Raw genomic sequence first — 11,177 nt, 5'->3', positions numbered from 1 at the left:
TATCGCAACCTTGATTGTACCATAACAATCTTTCTTTTTTCTCAGAAGATCCACCGCACCTAGTGGCCACAGGCACAGAGGTGCACAGTTTCTTCTCAAGCTGTGTGCAGGAGGAGGAGAGGGAGGACCGTGGTAACACTAACGAGTCATGGAGCCGTGAGTTGGTGCTGAAATATATGAACGAGCCTACAAAGATGACCGGTCAGTCCCTTCTCAACTTCTGGCAGGAGATGTCAGGTGAGCTGGTGCCAGGAAGTTGCTGGCAATCCCAGCAACAAGTACACCGTCAGAGAGGAGCTTCAGTGTTGCTGGAAGATTAATTGAAGAGAGGCGCAGCAGTCTCAGTCCAGAATGTGTGGACACTGTCTTGTTCTTGCATAGCAACAGTGGGACTCCATCGTAATAGAAACTCAGTGAAACTTATAATGTGTGTGTGTGTGTGTATGGATGGATGGATGATTTGCATAAAATTCAACATGAAACACACTGTGCATTGTTAAGATGACTTTCATTTCAATAAAATAACAAATTACATTTTGGATTTTTATTCGGCTAAGCTGGGCATGCTGTGATCTGTACTGTATTTTTTTTTTTTACTGTAACTGACAGATTCCAGCAAAACAACAACAACAATAACAAGGGAGTGGGAGGGAATTCTTCTGGGATTTGGACGGGACGCGATTTCCCCCCAGTTTTTTTTTTTTTTTTTTTTTTTTTTATGGGATTGGGATGGGACGGGATTTTTTTGTGGGAGTGGGATGGGAGAGGTTTGAAAATTCACTCCCGTGTCACCCTCTAATATAGCGTTCTGATAAAAGCACATGCAAAACAATAAGCATTTTAGCCTATTATGTGAATAACATGAACAGCTGTACATCTAAACGGGGCGTGTGAACATTCGGCTTTATTACCTTATCGAAATAATTAATCAAACAAAAGCTGAAGAAGTTCAAAAGGCCACGCCCACCACGGAACAACCATTTGAATATTCGTACCAAGCCCGCCCATTTGGAACCGTTTTTCACGGGAACTGAATATTACACAACACCGTCCAACATCTGCTGGAATTTCAACGGCTCGCCTTTTAGGTACGTCTGTGTGCTTTGGGTCAGCATGCTGATAGGCGGCTAACATTTTGTTGCATGTTAATAGGCATGATTCCCTGTATCCCATTGTGCTATAGGTGAGCATGACTGACAAACCCGTGCCTGTAGGTGTTCTATTTGATGTGATATTCTGACGGTGAGCACGATACAATGAGTAATGTTTCCTTTTGCGCTAGGATTCTCCCTCTCGTTTTGACCGTGATTGTGTGCTGCTGTCCTTTTCTTCGTGCTGCTAAAGTTCTCCCGGTTCTGTCCCGCAGTATAGATAGTTTGCAGTTTGATATTCGGATTTATTTTGGCTATAAATACACAGCGCGCTGTCATAAACATGCAAATAATCCCGAATGTTGTTCTCCATGATTTGTGAATTCTGGTGATGCTGTGCCTTTTGGCCGAAATCAGTTTTTTTTCGATGCGACTCTTAATTTTATAATGCATATATCTCCGAAAGTTGGAAACTTTGCGGACTAAAACCAGTGTCATCTGAACCAGCTTGATCTGTGAATTTTTTCACAGCAAAGCTCTTGTCTGTAAACCCCTTGGTAAGTCCGCTATAGTAAAGAATGTGAAAAATACGCTCTTCATGTTTTAACGTGTTTTACCCTTAAACACGCAGACTGCTCGACTACAAAAACATTGTTTTCAAGACAACTTTCACAATCGCTATTTATTGCGTAACAGTGTTTCTTTATGCTCTGCTCACTTTTTCTTCTATCATAATGTGACAAGGTGCTGTTCCAGTGAATAATGGGGTTTCCAAGCTTTTAGATAAATCATATACGTCTCTAATGAACGTTTCACGTAGGAGAAAATGTTTCACAGTATATTTTTTTGTCAGTTGATCCTTCCTGAGCCCTTATGTACTATTCTGATTTGTGAGTCACTAACATCACTATTCTTATCTGTGAAAACTTTCTGGATGTATATATGTGTGCTTGAGACGAAACTCTGGAGTGGTGTTCGAACATTACTCGGCCTTTTGTTAACTTGTTAATAAAGGTCTATCTAACTTCAAAACCTCTTCAGAGCTATTTATTTTGAGCAAGGAAAATTCTACAACACCAGCTGACCAGTACTGATCTGTGAAAGTTTTCACAGATCAGAATAGTGATTTACATGAAAATCTTCTACACCTCCCCCTTCTGGGACTTACTTAAGTCCCACCTTACTGACTTCTTCCAGAATGTAGTTTCACAATCCAGGATTCTCAGTTCTTATATTACTGTGACTAAAAGAGGTCACACAAATTCTTTATCAGTGACTTCATTATGGAACCACACTCCAGGGGACAACAGAACGAAACATATCCTCTCACTATTCTTCATTGTACTATAGAGGCAGAAAGGAGTTTTTTTTTTTTTATGGGATTGGGATGGGACGGGATTTTTTTGTGGGAGTGGGATGGGAGAGGTTTGAAAATTCACTCCCGTGTCACCCTCTAATATAGCGTTCTGATAAAAGCACATGCAAAACAATAAGCATTTTAGCCTATTATGTGAATAACATGAACAGCTGTACATCTAAACGGGGCGTGTGAACATTCGGCTTTATTACCTTATCGAAATAATTAATCAAACAAAAGATGAAGAAGTTCAAAAGGCCACGCCCACCACGGAACAACCATTTGAATATTCGTACCAAGCCCGCCCATTTGGAACCGTTTTTCACGGGAACTGAATATTACACAACACCGTCCAACATCTGCTGGAATTTCAACGGCTCGCCTTTTAGGTACGTCTGTGTGCTTTGGGTCAGCATGCTGATAGGCGGCTAACATTTTGTTGCATGTTAATAGGCATGATTCCCTGTATCCCATTGTGCTATAGGTGAGCATGACTGACAAACCCGTGCCTGTAGGTGTTCTATTTGATGTGATATTCTGACGGTGAGCACGATACAATGAGTAATGTTTCCTTTTGCGCTAGGATTCTCCCTCTCGTTTTGACCGTGATTGTGTGCTGCTGTCCTTTTCTTCGTGCTGCTAAAGTTCTCCCGGTTCTGTCCCGCAGTATAGATAGTTTGCAGTTTGATATTCGGATTTATTTTGGCTATAAATACACAGCGCGCTGTCATAAACATGCAAATAATCCCGAATGTTGTTCTCCATGATTTGTGAATTCTGGTGATGCTGTGCCTTTTGGCCGAAATCAGTTTTTTTTCGATGCGACTCTTAATTTTATAATGCATATATCTCCGAAAGTTGGAAACTTTGCGGACTAAAACCAGTGTCATCTGAACCAGCTTGATCTGTGAATTTTTTCACAGCAAAGCTCTTGTCTGTAAACCCCTTGGTAAGTCCGCTATAGTAAAGAATGTGAAAAATACGCTCTTCATGTTTTAACGTGTTTTACCCTTAAACACGCAGACTGCTCGACTACAAAAACATTGTTTTCAAGACAACTTTCACAATCGCTATTTATTGCGTAACAGTGTTTCTTTATGCTCTGCTCACTTTTTCTTCTATCATAATGTGACAAGGTGCTGTTCCAGTGAATAATGGGGTTTCCAAGCTTTTAGATAAATCATATACGTCTCTAATGAACGTTTCACGTAGGAGAAAATGTTTCACAGTATATTTTTTTGTCAGTTGATCCTTCCTGAGCCCTTATGTACTATTCTGATTTGTGAGTCACTAACATCACTATTCTTATCTGTGAAAACTTTCTGGATGTGTATATGTGTGCTTGAGACGAAACTCTGGAGTGGTGTTCGAACATTACTCGGCCTTTTGTTAACTTGTTAATAAAGGTCTATCTAACTTCAAAACCTCTTCAGAGCTATTTATTTTGAGCAAGGAAAATTCTACAACACCAGCTGACCAGTACTGATCTGTGAAAGTTTTCACAGATCAGAATAGTGATTTACATGAAAATCTTCTACACCTCCCCCTTCTGGGACTTACTTAAGTCCCACCTTACTGACTTCTTCCAGAATGTAGTTTCACAATCCAGGATTCTCAGTTCTTATATTACTGTGACTAAAAGAGGTCACACAAATTCTTTATCAGTGACTTCATTATGGAACCACACTCCAGGGGACAACAGAACGAAACATATCCTCTCACTATTCTTCATTGTACTATAGAGGCAGAAAGGAGTAAACGATTCTGAGTCCTTAACTTTTTGAAAATATTGGGAACATCAGCATATAGAATACATCACACAGATTCAAAATGAAACGAAGTATAAGATGTCTTCAACCTAGATATTTAATGTATTGTAAAGGGTCACTCTTGGGGAGTGAGTACGTTTTTCAATGTATGGTTTATCTTTATTGTCCTTACTTGAATTGTACTGGAATTTTTATCCTATGTTTAAATTTGGCTTATTCAACTTGATAATAGTCACTTACTTTATTCTTTTCTATCATAGTTATTATTATCTATATATTTTAACATTTCCATTGTTTTTACTATAACTAATTACTTCATGATAAAATAATAAATCTCTTATCAATACGATAACTCCTAAGAGCATTTCCAGTTTAACAAACTCTGCTCCTATGCTCCAAGTTTAAAGCATACTAATCCTATTTGATTGTCTCTTCCAGCCTTTTGTCATAATATTAGTTCTTAATGTTTTATTCTAATCATAACTTTACTAAGTTTTTCTCTAGATGCCGTATTATTCGGCATACAAGTGTAAATTCTTCATATACATTTCTTCAATTTATAACCAACTAAGAGCTTGTTTATTTTGTCAAGTTATCCTAGTTGTTTTATGTGCCTGTTCTCCTAATGCAGTTAAAGCATCATCTATATAATTTATAAATCTTTGTTGACTATATAATCCATCCATTCTAGTTTTCGTTTAGTGTAATTATTGATTCAAACCCTAATTAATTTCATATTTTTCCTTAAATTTGCTTAGAAATCATTTAGGTTTTACACATTAAGGTTTTGTTTATAAGGTTTTTATTTCTAGGTTAACTGTTTTTCTGAATTTATTTTGCTCTTCACTGCCTTATGGTAATTTATTCTTTTCTTTCAATTGATAAAGAAGGCAATAGTCATTATTTTCCACAACTCTAAAAGAAATCTGCTTTTGTTCAGGATTGATCTTCAAAATTTCTTTAGAATTTAAAGCTATAGTTTGATTTTTACAATTTTTCTGGCTCTATTTGAATTCCTTTTTTATTCCTTGATCCAGAGCTCTGTTTATATATATATATATATATATATATATATATATAGTTTTTATACCAACTGACATCACATTTTCCATTGAATTTGCTTGAATATAATGTCCAATAAAATTATCTGTTAGTTTAGAATTTTTCAGAAATCCCAGATATTCATCTGAGCAATGCAGCATTGAATAATCTCTTAAATGACAAAAGTTTCTATTAAATCTAGCATATTTTAGATAAGCCTATCACTTTGTTTAAATGAGATCTGCAGCACAGCAATCAATTTCTTGTAGTAAAATTTGCCTAGTGGTACACTTCATTATTTTGTTTAACCTAACCCTAGAAAATTACCATCAAACAAGATGGAGTGGCCAGTAGTGCTGTTTTGTAACTGTATTTTTCTTAGATCACGTCTGTTTCTTTAATTCTTTTTTTTTTTTTTTTTTTTTTTTTTTTTTTTTGTCAGAGAATAATTCAGTTGTGTTTCCTCTGAATAATGCTTTAAATGTAACCCTCACTATACCAAATCCAGCCTTAGTTAAAACTAATTTTTGTGAGTTGAGCACCCACTTCGTCTATCAATGAAGTTCAGCTGGACAGGTGCCTAGAAGAGCAGACAGAGAATGTTAGTTTAGCAGAGAATGCAAAGATCTGCTGTAAGACCAGTGAATACACTAGATATACTAAATTAATATATTCATTAACAAATTTGAGAAGTTCTCTAGAGTGATCATTGGATCTCGTACCTGTGCCCTCAGAGGAAGGGATGGAAGTTCTCCTGTTGGTAATTATCAGTCTGTTGAAGTCTTTGGCTGTTGCGTTGGGTCATCAGCTTGATGTCACTCAAAGGCCAGATGATGTGAAGTGGAGTATGGGTTTTGTTGTTCCTCTGCCTCTTCTCAGTGTGGCTTTGGATTGATTCTGCCACAATTTTCCATCTCCTGATGATCTCTTTGCTTTCAGGAAAAGTCTCAAGTGAAAGTTTCACCTTTTCCTGTATTAAGTCAGTCTTTTTCACGTAATGGTTCCTCAGAAGCGTCAACTTTCATTGTCGGGGGGCTGAATGCCCATCAGCCACTGTCTCTCCTTCTTGCTGCCGTGTCTTTGCTTTTTCTTCTCTTGTTGCTTCCATTCTTTGAGGCACTGTTCCAGAAATCTTCTGAAATTTGAACACTCAAGAGAACTTTTATTAATTCTAATTCCAATTGTGTTAACACTTTGCTTTTTTTATGTTCCACCATGTTTGTTTAAGGCTAAAAATCTCACTGGTTTACAACAGCATTTCCCCCATTCTATTTTTAGTAATGCAGTTCTTCGTTGCAGCAAAAGAGCAATTTACTACCTATGCTTATTTAAGCATACTACAAATAAAATTTCCTATATAATATAATCTTTCTATTATAATGTCATACTTTCATCATTATATTTTCCTATATTCACATGCAGGTTTCAAAATAATCTTGTAACTGCAAATGCAAATTTCCCATCCAACCGTTACCCTAGTTGAATCATGCAGTCTCATTTACTAAGATACTGTTAAATAAAGTTTATTCATTTTGGTCACTCAATCTTGCTTTTAATCAACACATTGCACATGTTATTTTCAGTTAATACAATTTTAAGTCTCTACAGTGGATTAATTTTCCATATTGTCTTTCAGGGATAATGAGATACAACTTTCCTGGATGTCTTCAAATATTAGATATAATATTTTAGGCACATGAATTCATTTGTCTTATTATATATTATGTTATTAAATGTATCATATATCATTATACATTATTATTTTAATTTGTCACAGATAAATTTAGTTAGTACCATTTATCATTACTATTTATATATTAATTAATTAATTATTTAATTAGTTTATTTATTTATTTATTTATTTATTTGTCTTATCTAGTTATTTATTTATTTATTTATTTATTTAACTACTTATTTTTCACATCCACTTATTAGTTTTAACATAAGTAAATCAGTGAAGAGTCATATACCACCGCTCTCTAGACAGAAAGTCTATTTATATAGTCATGATGTCTCGGCTACTAGATCATGTACACCAGTGCACACACACAGACAACATAAATCTTTCTTTGCTTCGACTTCTTGGAGTTATCTATCAACTCCTGTCAATCTTCTGTTTCAAAGTTTCTAAACCTTCTTTCTAAACACACATTATAAAACCATTACAGGATTTTGCTAAACTACCCACCATATTTCAGGATTTTTACTAAAACTACCCACCATATTTCAGGATTTTGACTAAAACTACCCACCTGTAATATCCGGTACCACAAATTAATTCCCATGCACTTTAATTCCTTGCTGTCATTTACTATTACAAGACAACTGCAATACAACTACATTGACTTCCTTGCTGTCTAAAAAGGCCTCGGTACAGCGAACAGAGACCGCTGTATTGCAACAATTAAGGACAAATGCAATGTAATTAAATCTTCATTGCAATAATTCAGACACCTGCACTGCAACTATATCGACTTTGTTCTACGCTTCAAGGCCCCAAATGCATCTAACAAGGACCACTGCATGCAACATTCTTTTTTCCTTTTGGTTCTTAATTTTGAAAGAACTTTTAAAGAGTTTTCTTACCACAACAGGCAACTCTGGAGAACAACACAGTAACTTCATAAGCAAAACTGCTTACCCTTTTATTGTGGCCATTTTAGTTATCGTCCAGAGAGCCCGTTGCAGCTTTTTCACTCTTTTGCCCTGTCTCGGTCCTGCCGGGGTTGCCAATTATGTTGTAGAATTTTCCTTGCTCAAAATAAATAGCTCTGAGGAGGTTTTGAAGTCAGATAGACCTTTATTAACAAGTTAACAAAAGGCAGAGTAATGTTCAAACACCACTCCAGAGTTTTGTCTCAAGCACACATATATACATCCTGAAGCATTCCATATATGCACTGTTGTATTTTTGGACAAGGTATTTTTTACCATATATGAATTCCTGAAGATTGATCAATAGCTGTCATGTATTTCTAGCTCCTAAACAGGTTCGTTCCAGGCATGAGTGTTTTTCAAGCTTTAAATAGTTGTCTTTGCTCTAAGCTCACTGCACAGAGTTAATACGCATAGTCAGATGATAATAGTAAAATAATGTCCTCTAATGCATAGGCATAATTCTATGTTTTATATTGATTCAAGATTAATAAAAATCTTCTACACTGGCCCTTTCCTGGGTCACCAACATCACTGTTCTGATCTGTGAAAACTTTCACAGGTCAGTACTGGTCAGCTGGCCCTTTCCTGAGTCATGTAAATCACTATTCTGATCTGTGAAAACTTTTATAGTTCAGTACTGATCAGCTGGCCCTTTCCTGGGTCACTAACATCACTATTCTGATTTGTGAAAACTTTCACAGTTCAGTATTGGTCAGCTGGCCCTTCCCTGAGTCGAGTTTGACTTAAAAACAATGTTTTTGTACTCGAGCAGTCTGCGTGTTTAATGGTGAAACACGTTAAACATGAAGAGCGCCTATTTTTCACATTCCTTACTATAGCGGACTTACCAAAGGGGTTTACGGACAAGAGCTTTGCTGTGAAAAAATTTACAGATCAAGCTGATTAAAGCCGGCTACACACTACAGGATTTTTAAAATCCTAACCGATTATGAAATCTGGTTGCAGCGCACACATAAAGAGAATCATTGCAGATTATCTTCCCTGAAATCTTAAACATGCACACATTACAAGATTTGAAAATTGTGGCACATCACACACTACAAGATATTATTAAGATTATTATGACAGAGGGAGCGCCTCACGTGATCTTATGCAACAGATTGCCATTTCAGCAACTAATGTTTACAATTTTTTTTTTTTTTTTTTTTTTTTTTTTTAATGTTAGTTAACTGTTATATGCTTTAACTGTTTTATATCTATAGATTTTACTTTAGGCAGGTTGTGATTTGAGAGGGCAAAACTGATTAAACATATGAATCACTTTGCCAGTACATACAAAACTGAACTATTTTAATTGCTAAAACAGTAGTATAAGGCGTTTTAAGAGAAGGGGAAAAAAGATGGGCTCGGGCCGCATGGAGCATTGCTTTCCTTGGTCCATGCGGTTGTGGTATGTTTTCAACATATTATACAAACAGTGTTACTACAAAAACATAAGAAGCAGTTTCCTCCATCTCCAGTATCCAACGGAACGCACAGCAGCTGTTTTGCGGTGGCGCATTGGCTGTTGTGAAAGTACTGACGTAATCATAGCCGTGATCATCCCGATTTAAAATAACGAATATAAAACATGTTTGATATGATCGGGGTGGCCCTGATTTGTGTGAGAGCAGATCGGGAGGTGCAAGATTCGATCTGTGAACGTCTCACATTACCAGATAATCCGTGCCGAACAATCCGTGTCGTGACTGATCGAGGTGCTCGACAAGATTTTTGCTCCGATTCTCGGGAGGGGAAAATCGGGGCAAAATCGGGGCAAAATCGGGCCAGAAATCCTGTAGTGTGAGGCCGGCTTTAGAAATTTTGTTCTACTTGAGATGGCGTCGACGCCTCGTGACTGTCACGTGTGGCATCAAAGTACCGCGATAGCGATTCGAGAGCAGCCCACTGACTCCATAGACATGACTGACTCAGCCGGCGCAGTTTCTTCAGAGCAGCTGCAAGAGCTCTGATCACCACATGGCTGTTTCACGATTGGCCAGATTCACCGCATGATAGCGATCATGTGTGTTTTGGGTTTATTCTAACATCCTCAAGTCTGGTAATGCTGACAAATCTGTGTTTTTAGAACAATAAAAGTGTTTTTACTGTAGTCGCAATGTTATATTGAGTCAGATTTATCATAAAACACTGATAAAAGCATATATAACCCCACTTTATTAGTATTTAAATAGTATATGTTTATGTTTATCATTATTCTTGTTCAGATGGCGTTGTATTAAGCAGTATATGAAACGTGTTTCTGTTGCTCATGAAAACGCTTTTGAAAAGTCTGTGTATTTGATAAATATTGCATTTAATTCACTTTATCTGTGATAGAGCATGTAAACACCGCGAGAGCTTCACTAACGAGAGCAGAAAGAGTCCGACTTGACACCTCCGTTTTCAACTCCGCCGGCGACTGCTCTCGGCTACTCTCGTTGATCGCCGTCTGTAGCCGTAGATGAAGTCGAACACACCTAATATCTTGTAGTGTGTGATGCGCCACAATTTTGAAATCTTGTAGTGTGTGCATGTTTAAGATTTCAGGGAAAATAATCTGCAAAGATTCTCCTTATGTGTGCTCTGCAACCAGATTTCATAATCGGTTAGGATTTAAAAAGGCCGTCTTAAAACGTACGTCTCTTAATGTTAACTTCTAGTTTATTTAACTATATAAAATCAATATCACAAAAAGGTACTCTTCGTGTGAAATTGATTAACTGAATGAAAGGATATAAATATACATTTGCTGCGCCCATGTCCTGACTTCTGAGAAAATTTAAGCACTCAAAACTCCTCTTATAATCAGTTAAGCTGTCCATACACTGTTTGATAAATGAATCTCTTACATAGTTCGTACATCTATGGCATATGGCATGCCGTTTTAGCTTAAAACACTCTAATATAAATACATTTTTACTAGTTTTACTACAATGAAATTTTTACTAGTAACTATGAAAGCAGATTAGATTCATCAATAATTCACGCAAAAGATACGATGCACACATGCGTGTCCCAATTCACATGCATGAAACCCAATTCATGTGCATGAAAATAATATATATATTCACAAAAAACAATTCACGTGCACAATAAAAGAATATAAATTCATAAAATACACAATTCACAGATTTACAACTGTGTACAACAATTTTGAATGTTTAAAAATCAGAGTATATCACGGACTGTGAGTGTGTGAATAGCCTTTTTTGCATGTATATTTTTTTAAACTTGCATGTGTGTTTTTGAGACTTCCCT

At 36.6% G+C, this 11,177-nt stretch overlaps 1 protein-coding gene across 7 annotated transcripts in view; it reads left to right on the top strand.

Moving 5' to 3' along the window:
* Window positions 1-924: 924 nt before the first annotated feature.
* LOC127160739 (basement membrane-specific heparan sulfate proteoglycan core protein-like) overlaps window positions 925-11,177 on the top strand; it is a 54,194-nt gene continuing 43,941 nt past the window's right edge. For 6 of the 7 annotated variants that reach the window (XM_051103397.1, XM_051103396.1, XM_051103395.1 and 3 more), the window contains exon 1: window positions 2,674-2,837. The gene's annotated coding sequence lies outside the window, so the exon portion shown is untranslated. Of the gene's footprint in view, window positions 1,089-2,673; window positions 2,838-11,177 lie in introns of those variants that run through there. The other variant, XM_051103390.1, reaches the window with a different exon arrangement.

The sequence above is a fragment of the Labeo rohita genome, unplaced genomic scaffold (genome assembly GCF_022985175.1).
Source record: "Labeo rohita strain BAU-BD-2019 unplaced genomic scaffold, IGBB_LRoh.1.0 scaffold_447, whole genome shotgun sequence".
Lineage (NCBI taxonomy): Eukaryota > Metazoa > Chordata > Actinopteri > Cypriniformes > Cyprinidae > Labeo > Labeo rohita.
Note: the sequence above shows the minus strand (reverse complement) of the source record. Positions and strands in the feature narration are given on the sequence as shown.